We start from the raw sequence: 13637 nt of genomic DNA, 5'->3' as shown, positions 1-13637 counted from the left end.
GGCTCTCCAGGTCGGCGATGAGGGCCTCGGATTCGGCGAGGGCCTCGGCGTACTCCACGCACTCCACGTCGCATTCGTACGCGTGTCAGTACGTGGAGCCGACGGTGATGACCCCGTTGGGGCCCGACATCTTGAGCTTGAGGTAGGTGTAGTTGGGGACGGCCATGAACTTGGCGTAGCATGGCCTCCCCAGCACTGCGTGGTAGGTTCCTCGGAACCCGACCACCTCGAACATGAGGGTTTCCTTTCGGAAGTTGGAGGGAGTCCCGAAGCAGACGGGCAGATCGAGTTGCCCAAGGGGTTGGACGCGTTTCCTGGGGATGATCCCGTGAAAAGGCGCCGCGCCGGCCCGGATCGAGGACAGATCGATCTGCAGGAGCCTGAGGGTCTCTGCGTAGATGATGTTGAGGCTGCTGCCTCCGTCCATGAAGACCTTGGTAAGCCTGATGTTGCCGATGACAGGATCGACAACGAGCGGGTACTTCCCTGGGCTCGGCACGCGGTCGGGGTGGTCGTCCTGGTCGAAGGTGATGGGCTTGTCGGACCAGTCTAGGTAGACTGGCACCGCCACCTTTACCGAGCAGACCTCCCGGCGCTCTCGCTTGCGGTGCCGAGCCGAGGCATTCGCCACATGCCCACCGTAGATCATGAAGCAGTCGTGGACCTCGGGGAACTCCTCTGCCTTGTGATCCTCCTTCTTGTCGTTGTCGTGGGCTCGGCCACCTTCCGCCGGTGGCCTGGCCCTGTGGAAGTGGTGCCGAAGCATGACGCATTCCTCAAGGGTGTGCTTAATGGGACCCTGTGTTAGAAATATGCCCTAGAGATAATCATAGAGATGAGCATATTTCTTTGTATCCATGATATATATATTGCTTAATTGAATATCTATGGAAGGCACCTTGTATTGATTAGCAATTATGTGAATTGTTTGTGAGATTCTTTACTTATATGGTTATTCTAAATGATGTCCCTAGTCAGAGTCGATGACTAGCACATGTATTAGTTGATGACTACATTTCACAAGTCATGAACATGGAGATGTTAAACTAATAATGTGGGCGCATGTATGACATGAGGCTGGACCGACCCAACGTGAGATATTGTAATATAGTTCTCTTTTTGCAACATGAATACTGTATCCTTAGACCTGAGATTGTCGCATGTTCTCAAGATGTGAATTGACTTACTTAGGGACTATCAAACGCTATTCCGTAACTGGGTAGTTATAAAGGTAGTTTTGGGTTTGTCAGGAAGCATGCTGTGAGGTATGGTCAGTCAAGATGGAATTTGTCCCTCTCTTTGTGAGAGAGATATCTCTAGGCCCCTCGAGTGATTGGATCAAGAAATGCATGGCCGTGCTAGGGTTAAGAGTTAACCATTGAAAGGATCCCAATTCACAGTATCGAGAAAGATAGGTCAGCTTAGAGCCAGACCAAATATCGTGAGACAAAGGGAACATGTACGTAATGTTGCAATGGTTCGTCTGATATGATCTTTACGTGCGCATAGGAGTTGACATGTCTTGCTAGAGGCCGCTGTCAATTATTGGGCCAAGTAAGAGTACTCGGGCTATGTCTATTTGTACGTGAACCTATAGGGTCACACACTTAAGGGGAAGGAAGCCTAACTCGGATTAGATCCGAAATTAGACTGGGCTTTAGGGTTACTGATGGGCCTCGGTGTCAGAAGCCCACCATAACGCCTATATAATGAGGGGCGGCGGCGCGGTTAGGCTAACCCTAATTCGCCACCAGCAAACTAGTAGCCGCTCGCCTCTCGCCCTCGCCAAGCCGCCGTCGCGAACCTAGCAGTTCGGTATGCGACGCTTCCTCCCTGTACGTGTGGATACCTCGGAGGTGCTGCATCTGGAGCACTAGGACGAACCATGCGAGGACGTGAAGGACACCGATGACTGCACGACACTGCTCGATGCGTTCGTCTACATCGAGACGTCTTCCGCTGCTCTGCGCGTCTAGTGGTAATTCCATGACCTATAACTGCAGTAGTTCTTGGTTTTATGGGGTTGAAAATTTTGTTTTGCGCTAGCGTAGCCTCCCCGTAATCCTTCACCCTGATGATAGGGGCACGGCTCCTTGAGCATTTTGTCGAACAGGTTGGCGCCTCCGGGAGGCTTCCGCGGGTTCCTGTGCTCGGCGGCGGCGACAAGGTCTGCGTCAGCGGTGTCGCGTTTCGCTTGCGACTTCTTCTTGCCCTTCTTCCTCACGCCGCGCTGAGCGGACGCCTCGGGGACGTCTTCCAGCTGGCGCCCCTGAGGCTGCTTGTCCTTCCGGAAGATGGCCTCGACCGCCTCCTGCCCAGAGGTGAACTTGGTGGTGATGTCCATCAGCTCGCTCGCCCTGGTGGGGGTCTTGCGACCCAGCTTGCTCACCAGGTCGCGGCAAGTGGTGCCGGCGAGGAACGCGCCGATGACATCCGAGTCGGTGATGTTGGGCAGCTCGGTGCGCTGCTTTGAAAATCGTCGGATGTAGTCCCGGAGGGACTCTCCCGGCTGCTGGCGGCAGCTTCGGAGATCCCAGGAGTTTCCAGGGCGCACGTATGTGCCCTGGAAGTTGCCGGCGAAGGCTTTGACCAGGTCGTCCCAGTTGGAGATCTGCGCAGGAGGCAGATGCTCCAGCCAGGCTCGGGCAGCGTCGGAGAGGAACAGGGGAAGGATGCGGATGATGAGGTTGTCATCGTCCGTGCCACCCAGCTGGCAGGCCAGCCGGTAGTCCGCGAGCCACAGCTTCGGCTTTGACTCCCCCGAGTACTTGGTGATGGTAGTCGGGGTTCGGAACCAGGTCGGGAACGACGCCCGTCGTATGGCCCGGCTGAAAGCCCGCGGACCGGGTGGTTCGGGCGAGGGGCTCCGATCCTCCCCGCTGTCGTAGCGTCCCCCACGCCTGGGGTGGTAGCCTCGGCGCACCTTCTCGTCGAGGTGGGCTCGACGGTCACGGCGGTGGTGCTCATTGCCGAGGCGACCCGGGGCCGCAGGCGTGGTGTTCCACGTGTGCCCGGTGTGAACTGAGGCTTCCCGCATGAACCGGGAAGTCGCGGCGCGATGCTCCGGGGGGTACCCCTGCCTTCGGGAGGCAGAGCTCTCGGCCCGTCGGACCGCGGCGTCTTCCAGGAGATTCTTGAGCTCTCCCTAGATACGCCACCCCTCGATGGTGGACGGTTCCGGCATCGCTCGGAGTAGCATCGCTGCTGCAGCCAGGTTTTGGCTGACCCCACTGGAAGCCAGAGGCAGCCTTGCCCTGGCATCGTCGGCGATGCGGTGCTGGACGTCCTGGGCCAGGTGACGCGCTTCTCCGGCCGGTGCTCGGCCTGCCCACTCCTGCCCGATATTTTGCCAAAGCTGCACAAGTTGTCCTGCTTCCCCGTCGAGCCTGGCCTATACCTCGCGGATTTGCTCGAGCTGTGCGTCCTGACCCCCCGCAGGGACTGGGACCACAGCTAGCTCCCGAAGGATGTCAACGCGAGGCGCAGGCCTAGGGGGATCACCGTCCTCCGGCATACCAAGATGGTTGCCTTCGTCGAGACCCCCTAGATCGACGTGGAAGCATTCACGACTTGGGCCACAGTCCTCGTCGCCGAGGCTGTGGCTGCTATCAGAGCAATCAGAGAGGCAGTAGTCACATGCGGTCATGAAGTCCCGCATGGCACTAGGGTTATTGGGCCTGGAGAAATCCCAACCAGAGTCGGTCTCGTCATCTTCCTCGGTGCCCGGAGGCCCGTAGGTCGAGACGGCCGTCAGCCGGTCCCAGGGTGACCGCATATGATACCCCGGAGGGTTTGGACATGCCTTTACAAAAGCATCCACCGAAGCGGGGTCGCTTGGTGGGTCGCAGCTGGATCTAAAAGGCATGGAGCGGGAAACGGATGGTACCTCTTGATCGACCGGTGGTGACGAAGTCGCGTGAGGGATGGACTGCACTGTTGTCTTAGGTACGAGGCTAACGCCCAGCATGTCCTTCGCGAGCGTGCTGGCGTTGTCCATCTGCTTGGAGTTGGCGTGTTGCGGGGAAACGACGCTCGTCTTCGTCTCAGACACGAGGTCGACGCCCGACGTGTCCCCCGCTAGGGCGCCGTCGACTCGCTCGACAGCCGACGAGGTGCCGGCTCCTGCTTGGCCATGCCTGCCCCGCCTCCTCCTCCATCGGCGGGGAAGGTGACGGGACATACCCGGATGTTGCTCTTCCGCCACGAGGGGAAGACGTCGTCGATTCCGCCGCCGGCGGGTGGGCTGACGGCCGCCATTGTCGTTGTCGCGTGGCGGAGGAAGGAGTATCATGTCGTAGCCGCCGTCGAGGAACATGAACTCCAGACTACCGAAACGAAGCGTCGTCCCGGGTTGAAGAGGTTGCTGGAGACTACCCATCTGGAGCTTGACGGGAAGCTGTTCGTCAACACGCAGCAGACCCCTACCTGGCGCGCCAACTGTCGGCGTTTCGGCCCTGGGGGGTCCCTGGACCGACGAGTAAATTGTCGCCGCGTGTCCCAGCCCAGATGGGTCGGCGCGAGACAGAGCACGAAAGGGGGGGGGGGAGGAACGGCGAAGGGGAAACCCGCGACCTTCGTGTTGTCCTGCGCCCAGGTCGGGTGCGCTTGCAGTAGGGGGGTTACAAGCGTCCGCGAGGGAGAGTGAGAGAGACTGTCCGGCAGCCCGTTCTCCCGCGCGGCCAACCTTCTCGTACGAGAGCCCTGGACCTTCCTTTTATAGGCGTAAGGACAGGGCCCAGGTGTACAATGGGGGGTATAGCAGTGTGCTAACGTGTCTAGCAGAGAGGAGCTAGAGCCCTAAGTACATGCCGTCGTGGCAGCCGGAGAGGTTTTGGCGCCCTGTTCATGTGATGTTGTGGCCGTCGGAGGAGTGCTTGAGCCTTGTGGAAGTACAGCTTTCGGGGCTGTCGGATCCTTGCTGACGTCTCCTTGCTTCTGTAAGGGGCTGAGAGCCGTCGTCGTCATGGAGCACGCGGGGTGCCATCATTACTTGTTTATCGGGGCGAGCCAGATGGGACGCCGGTCTTGTTCCCCGTAGCCTGAGCTAGCTAGGGGTAGGGTAATGATGGCCTTCCCTGTGACATGTCGGGTCCGAGCCCGAGGTCGGGCGAGGCGGAGGCTCCTCCGATGTCGAGGCTGAGTCCGAGCCCTGGGGTCGGGCGAGGCGGAGTCCGTCTTCCGGGGTCGAGGCTGAGTCCGAGCCCTGGGGTCGGGCGAGGCGGAGTTCGTCTTCCGAGGCCGAGGCTGAGTCCGAGCCCTGGGGTCGGGCGAGGCGGAGTCCGTCTTCCGGGGTCGAGGCTGAGTCCGAGCCCTGGGGTCGGGCGAGGCAGAGCTCGTCTTCCGAGGCCCAGGCTGAGTCCGAGCCCTGGGGTCGGGCGAGGCGGAGCTTCCCATGGCGCCCGAATTTGGACTTAGCTGCTGTCAGCCTCACTCTGTCGAGTGGCACAGCAGTCGGAGCGGGGCAGGCGGCGCTGTTTTCATGTCAGGTCGGTCAGTGGAGCGGTGAAGTGACTGCGGTCACTTCGGCTCTGTCGACTGAAGAGCGCGCGTCAGGATAAGGTGTCAGGCGATCCTTGCATTAAATGCTCCTGCGATACAGTCGGTTGGCGTGGCGATCTGGCCAAGGTTGCTTCTCCGCGAAGACTGGGCCTCGGGCGAGCCGAAGGTGTGTCCGTCGCTTGAGGGGGCCCTCGGGCGAGACGTGAATCCTCTGGGGTCGGCTGCCTTTGTCCGAGGCTGGGCTCGGGCGAGGCGAGATCGTGTCCCTTGAGTGGACCGAGCCTTGACCTTAATCGCGCCCATCAGGCCTTTGCAGCTTTGTGCTGATGGGGGTTACCAGCTGGGATTAGGAGTCTTGGGGGTACCCCTAATTATGGTCCCCGACAACGGTGTTCTTCTTTCGCCCGAGGAATCTCCACAACTTGGAGTCTCTCGCCCTTACAATAAGGATCAAAGTGAAAGCACTAGAGTAAGGGAGGAAAGCAACACACACAAAACCACAACAATACGCACACACACACAACCAAGACTTGAGCTCAAATGAATAACACAAAGTTCACCACTAGAACGGAGCTCAAATCACTAAGAATGTCAATCGAGTGCACAAAGACAGAGTGTGAATGATTAAGAATGCTCAAAGTATGCTTGGTATTCTCCTCCATGCGCCTAGGGGTCCCTTTTATAGCCCCAAGGCAGCTAGGAGCCGTTGGAGGCATTCTTGGCAGGCAATACTTGCCTTCTGTCGGGTGATGCACCGAATAGTCCGGTGCACCACCGGACATCCCTTGTTCACTGTCCGGTGCAGATAGCCTTCCTATTTTGGCGCAGCCGACCGTTGAAGATTTGGAGCCGTTGGCGCACCGGACACTGTCCAGTGCACACCGGACAGTCCGGTGCCCCCATCAGACCATTGGCTCGACCACGCGTCACGCGCGGATTGCGCGGCCGACCGTTGGCTCACCGGACAGTCTGGTGCACCACCGGACAGTCCGGTGAATTTTAGCCGAACGTCGTTGATCACTTCCCGAGAGCGACGACTTTGTCGTGGATGGCTCACCGGATAGTCCGGTGATTTATAGCCGTACACCGCCGTCGAGTCCCGAGAGCGGACTGTTCACCGAGACTGGTCCTGGCGCACCGGACACTATTTGGTGCCCCACCGGACACTGTCCGGTGCACCACCGGACAGTCCGGTGCACCCAGACCGAAGCTGTATTTGGCTGTGCTCAGCCAACTCTTTTCCAAATCGTTTTCTCCTGTTTTTAGCACTTAGACACAATACATTAGTCTTAAAAACAATGTACTAAGTCTAGAAACATAACTTGTAACTTGATTTGCACTTCTTTAGTCTTTGGCACAATTTACCACTTAAACCATTTGTGTTGGGCACTTAATCACCAAAATACTTAGAAATGGCCCAAGGGCACATTTCCCTTTCAATCTCCCCCTTTTTGGTGATTTATGCCAACACAACAAAAAGCAACACATAGAAGTGCAACATCAATGCAAATGAGAACACGAAATGTTTTTGATTCAAATTTGGCATATTTGGATCATCCCTTGCCACCACTTGGTTTGTTTTTGCAAATCAAATTCAATTTCCTATCTCTAAGTCAAACACACTTGTTAAGACATAAAGAGAGGTATTCCTAGAGAAATTGATCAAAGATTCAAAAACTCCCCCTTTTTCCCATAATCAAACATTCTTCCCACAAGAGACCAACTTATGACAAAAAGAGACACTTAGAGTATTTTGACAAATCAAAACTTCTAAGTCTACTATTTTCAAAATTCTCAAGTGGTAGTTGATCCATTTGCTTGCTTTGGCCTTAATTTCTCCCCCTTTGGCATCAAGCACCAAAACGGGATCATTGTTGGCCCTTAAACCCCATTGCCTCACCAAAATCTTCAATTAGGAGTAAAAAGGCAATAAGAGCATGGAGATGAACTTGGAGTAAGTTACCCTCTTATCGGAGTGCAGTGGAAGTCTTGCATGGTCCAAGTTCACCTTTCCCTTTCAATACATCTTTGAGACTAGTTTAAGAAAACTCAAGCACATGGTTAGTCTCAAAGGGTCAAGTTGTAGCACATCTCACCCTAAATATGTGCATCACTCACACACGGACTTTTTGAGGTCCGGGGATTGCTTGTACAACTTGAGCACCATATATAAACAACAAAATGCATAAAGGAACATGATCAAAGGCATAAAACACATGTATGCTATAGATCAATCCAAGTTACGCGAATCTAAGACATTTAGCTCACTACGCAGCCTGCAAAAGGTCTTCTCATCTAAAGGCTTGCTAAAGATATCGGCTAGCTGGTTCTCGGTGCTAACATAGAACACTTCAATATCCCCTTTTGCTAGTGGTCTCTCAAAAAGTGATGCCGGATGTCTATGTGCTTAGTGCGACTGTGTTCAACAGGATTATCCGCCATGCGGATTGCACTCTCATTATCACATAGGAGTGGGACTTTGCTCAGATTGTAGCCAAAGTCCCTGAGGATTTGCCTCATCCAAAGTAGTTGCGCGCAACACTGTCCTGCGGCAACATACTCGGCCTCAACGGCGGATAGGGCAACGGAAGTTTGTTTCTTAGAACTCCAAGACACCAGGGACCTTCCTAAGAATTGGCACGTCCCTGATGTACTCTTCCTATCAACCTTGCATCCAGCATAATCGGAGTCTGAGTATCCAATCAAGTCAAATGTTGACCCCTTTGGATACCAGATCCTGAAGCAAGGCGTAGCAACTAAATATCTAAGAATTCGCTTAACGGCCACAAGGTGACACTCCCTTGGATCGAATTGAAATCTAGCACACACGCATACGCTTAGCATAATATCCGGTCTACTAGCACATAAATAAAGTAAAGACCCTATCATAGACCGGTATGCCTTTTGATCAACGGACTTACCTCCTTTGTTGAGGTCGACATGTCCGTCGGTTCCCATTGGAGTCTTTGCTGGCTTGGCGTCCTTCATCCCAAACCGCTTGATCAAATCTTGCGTGTACTTCGTTTGGGAGATGAAAGTGTCGTCCTTGAGTTGCTTCACTTAGAACCCAAGGAAGTAGTTCAACTCGCCCATCATTGACATCTCAAACTTTTGAGTCATCACCCTGCTAAACTCTTCACAAGACTTTTGATTAGTAGAACCAAATATTATGTCGTCGACATAAATTTGGCACACAAATAAGTCACCATCACAAGTCTTAGTGAATAAAGTTGGATCGGATTTCCCAACCTTGAAAGCATTAGCAATTAAAAAGTCTCTAAGGCATTCATACCATGCTCTTGGGGCTTGCTTAAGTCCATAGAGCGCCTTAGAGAGCTTACATACGTGGTCAGGGTACCGTTCATCCTCAAAGCCAGGGGGTTGCTCTACGTACACCTCCTCCTTGATTGGCCCGTTGAGGAAAGCGCTCTTCACATCCATTTGGAACAACCTGAAAGAATGGTGAGCGGCATAGGCTAACAATATGCGAATGGACTCTAGCCTAGCCATAGGAGCAAAAGTCTCCTCAAAGTCCAAACCTGCGACTTGGGCATAACCTTTTGCCACAAGTCGTGCCTTGTTCCTTGTCACTACCCCGTGCTCGTCTTGTTTGTTGCGGAACACCCACTTGGTTCCCACAACGTTTTGCTTTGGACGAGGCACCAGTGTCCAAACTTCATTTCGTTTGAAGTTGTTGAGCTCTTCCTGCATAGCCAACACCCAGTCCAGATCTAGCAAGGTCTCTTCTACCCTAAAAGGTTCAATAGAAGAGACAAAAGAGTAATGCTCACAAAAATTAACTAGTCTAGAGCGAGTAGTTACTCCCTTGCTTATATCACCCAATATCTGGTCGACGGGATGATTCCTTTGAATCGTCGCTCGGACTTGAGTTGGAGGGGCTTGAGGTGCTTCTTCCTCCATAACATGATCATCTTGTGCTCCCCCTTGATCACACGCTTCTTGATGAACCTGTTCATCAGTTTGAGTTGGGGGATGCACCATTGTTGAGGAAGAAGGTTGATCTTGCTCCTTTTGTTCCTGTGGTCGCACATCTCCAATCGCCATGGTGCGTATTGCGGCCGTTGGAACATCTTCTTCATCTACATCATCAAGATCAACTTGCTCTCTTGGAGAGCCATTAGTCTCATCAAATACAACGTCGCTAGAGACTTCAACCAAACCCGATGATTTGTTGAAGACTCTATACGCCTTTGTTTTTGAGTCATAACCTAACAAAAACCCTTCTACAGCTTTGGGAGCAAATTTAGAATTTCTACCTTTCTTCACTAGAATGTAGCATTTACTCCCAAATACACGAAAATATGAAACGTTGGGTTTGTTACCGGTTAAAAGTTCGTTCGACGTCTTCTTGAGGAGGCGATGAAGGTAGACCCGGTTTATGGCATGGCAAGCCGTGTTCACGGCTTCTGACCAAAACCGCTCAGGCGTCTTGAACTCTGCAAGCATCATCCTCGCCATGTCTATGAGTGTCCTGTTCTTCCTCTCTACCACACCGTTTTGCTGTGGTGTGTAGGGAGCGGAGAACTCGTGCTTGATTCCTTCCTCCTCAAGGTACTCCTCCACTTGAAGGTTCTTGAACTCGCACCCGTTGTCGCTCCTTATCTTCTTCACCTTGAGCTCAAATTCATTTTGAGCTCTCCTTAGAAAGCGTTTAAGGGTCCCTTGGGTTTCTGTTTTATCCTGCAAGAAGAATACCCAAGTGAAGCGGGTAAAGTCATCAACTATAACAAGACCATACTTACTTCCCCCGATGCTGAGGTAGGCGACGGGTCCGAAGAGGTCCATATGCAGCAGCTCCAGGGGTCTTGATGTGGTCATCACGTTCTTGCTGTGATGAGCATTTCCCACTTGTTTACCTGCTTGACAAGCTGCACAAGGTCTATCTTTTTTGAAAGTCACATTTGTTAGACCTAACACATGTTCTCCCTTTAGAAGTTTGTGAAGGTTCTTCATCCCCACATGTGCTAGACGGCGATGCCACAGCCAGCCCATGCAAGTCTTAGCAATTAAGAATGCATCTAGACCGGCCTCCTCTTTTGCAAAATCAACTAAATAGAGTTTGTCGTCTAGTACACCCTTAAAAGCTAATGAACCATCACTCCTTCTAAAGACAGACACATCTACATTTGTGAATAAGCAATTATAACCCATATTACAAAGTTGACTAACGGACAACAAGTTATACCCGAGCGACTCAACTAAAAACACATTAGAAATGGAGTGCTAGGATGAAATAGCAATCTTTCCTAGTCCTTTAACCTTGCCTTGATTCCCGTCACCGAATATGATTGAATCTTGGGAATCTTTGTTCTTGACGTAGGAGGTGAACATCTTCTTCTCCCCCATCATGTGGTTTGTGCATCCGCTGTCGATAATCCAGCTTGAGCCCCTGGATGCATAAACCTGCAAGGCAAATTAGGCTTGGGTTTTAGGTACCCAACTCTTGTTGGGTCCTACAAGGTTAGTTATAATAGCCTTAGGGACCCAAATGCAAGTCTTGTCTCCCTTGCATTTGGCCCCTACCTTTTTAGCAATTACTCTTTCATTTTTACATGAAAGAACAAACTTAGCATTGCAAGTATGAAACATAGTGGTAGATTCATAAAACACTTTCCTAGGAGTATGAGATACAAAATTTCTCCTAGGCCTACCATTAAAATTGGAACTTGACGCAAACATGGCATGTGAGTCATAAGCATTGTAACTCCTATCATAATGAACATTTCTAGAAAACTTCCTATCATGATACATAAAAGCATGGTTCTTTTGACTACTATTTGCCATAGGGGCCTTCCCTTTCTCCTTGGCGGAGATGGGAGCCTTATGACTTGTTAAGTTCTGGGCTTCCCTTCGAAAACCAAGCCCATCCTTAATAGAGGGGTGTCTACCAATAGTATAGGCATCCCTTGCAAATTTTAGTTTATCAAAATAATTTTTGCTAGTCTTAAGTTGGGCATTAAGACTAGCCACTTCACCAATAGTTTATCAAATTTTGCAATAGAAGTAAGGTGCTCAACACATGCATCAATATTAAAATCCTTACACCTATTACAAATTACTACATGATCAATACATGAGCTAGATTTATTAGCTACTTCTAACTTAGCATTCAAGTCATCATTAATACTCTTTAAGCTAGAAATAGATTCATGGCATGTAGATAATTCACATGAAAGCATTTCATTTCTTTTAACTTCTAGAGCAAGAGAATTTTGCGCACTAACAAATTTATCATGCTCTTCATATAAAAGATCCTCTTGCTTCTCTAACAATCTATTATTCTCATTCAAAGCATCAATTAATTCATTGATCTTATCAATTTTAGTTCTATCTAAACCTTTGAATAAACTAGCGTAGTCTACTTCATCATCACTAGACTCATCATCACATGAAGAAGCATACGTAATGGTACTTCGAGTACTTACCTTCTTCTCCTTTGCCATGAGGCAGGTGTGATGCTCGTTGGGGAAGAGAGCCGACTTGTTGAAGGCTGAGGCGGCGAGTCCTTCGTTGTCGGAGTCGGATGAGGAGCAATCCGAATCCCACTTCTTTCCAAGGTGTGCCTCGCCCTTCGCCTTTTTGTAGGTCTTCTTCTTTGCCCACTTTCCGCTCTTTCCTTGTTCCTGGTCACTATCATTATCGGGACAGTTAGCAATAAAGTGACCAATCTTACCACACTTGAAGCAGGAGCGCTTTCCCTTCGTCTTGCTCTTGTTGGGATGCTCCTTGCGACCTTTGAGCGCCGTCTTGAAGCGCTTGATGATGAGGGCCATTTCGTCCTCATTTAGCCCGGCCGCCTCAACTTGTGCCACCTTGCTAGGTAGCGCCTCCCTGCTACTTGTTGCTTTGAGAGCAACGGTTTGAGGCTCGTAGATCGGCATTGGGCCATTCAATGCCTCATCAACATATCTTGCTTCCTTGATCATCATTCGCCCGCTTACGAATTTTTCGAGTATTTCCTCAGGCGTCATCTTGATGTACCTAGGATTCTCACGAATAGAGTTTACAAGATGAGGATCAAGGACAGTGAAGGACCTTAGCATAAGTCGGACGACGTCGTGGTCCGTCCATCTCATGCTCCCATAGCTCCTTATCTTGTTGACCAGGGTCTTGAGCCTATTGTACGTTTGAGTTGGCTCCTCTCCCCTGATCATCGCGAACCTTCCTAGTTCGCCTTCCACCAACTCCATCTTAGCGAGCATGGTGGCGTCGTTCCCCTCATGCGAGATCTTGAGGGTGTCCCAGATCTGCTTGGCGTTATCTAAGCCGCTCACCTTATTGTATTCTTCCCTGCACAAGGATGCTAAAAGAACAGTAGTAGCTTGTGCATTTTTATGGATTTGTTCATTGATAAACATAGAATTATCCGAACTATCAAATTGCATTCCATTTTCTACTATCTCCCATATACTTGGATGAAGAGAGAACAAATGGCTACGCATTTTGTGACTCCAAAATCCGTATTCCTCTCCATCAAAGTGTGGAGGTTTACCAAGTGGAATGGAAAGCAAATGAGCATTGGAATTATGCAGAATATGAGAATAATCGGAAGAAAAGTTCGAGTTAACCGTTTTCTTTTTCTCCTCGTATTTGTCGTCCTTTTGAGAAGAGGAAGATTCGTCGCTGTCGTAGTAGACAATCTTCTTGATGCGCCTCTTCTTCTTTCCATCCTTCTTCTTTTGACTCGAGCCAGAGTCATTGGCTTTGTCGTCCCTCGGCTCGTTGAAGATGGACTCCTTCTCATTGTCGTTGACCACCATCCCCTTTCCCTTAGGATCCATGTCTTCGGGCGATTAGTCCCTTTCGTGAAGAGAACGCCTCTGATACCAATTGAGAGCACCTAGAGGGGGGGTGAATAGGTGATCCTGTAAAAACTTAAAACTTAAAGCCACAAAACTTGATTAAGAGTTAGCACAATGAAATCAAGTGGCTAAGGAGAGCTCTTGTGAAACACAATAGACATAGTGAGAACAAGCACAAGAGACACAAGGATTTATCCCGTGGTTTGGCCAAGTGTAACACTTGCCTATTCCACGTTGTGGCGTCCCAAAGGACGAGAGTTGCACTCAACTCCTCTCAAGTGATCCAATGATCAACTTGAATACCACGGTGTTCTT

This window comes from Zea mays, chromosome 4 (assembly GCF_902167145.1).
Source record: "Zea mays cultivar B73 chromosome 4, Zm-B73-REFERENCE-NAM-5.0, whole genome shotgun sequence".
Taxonomy (NCBI): domain Eukaryota; kingdom Viridiplantae; phylum Streptophyta; class Magnoliopsida; order Poales; family Poaceae; genus Zea; species Zea mays.
Note: the sequence above shows the minus strand (reverse complement) of the source record.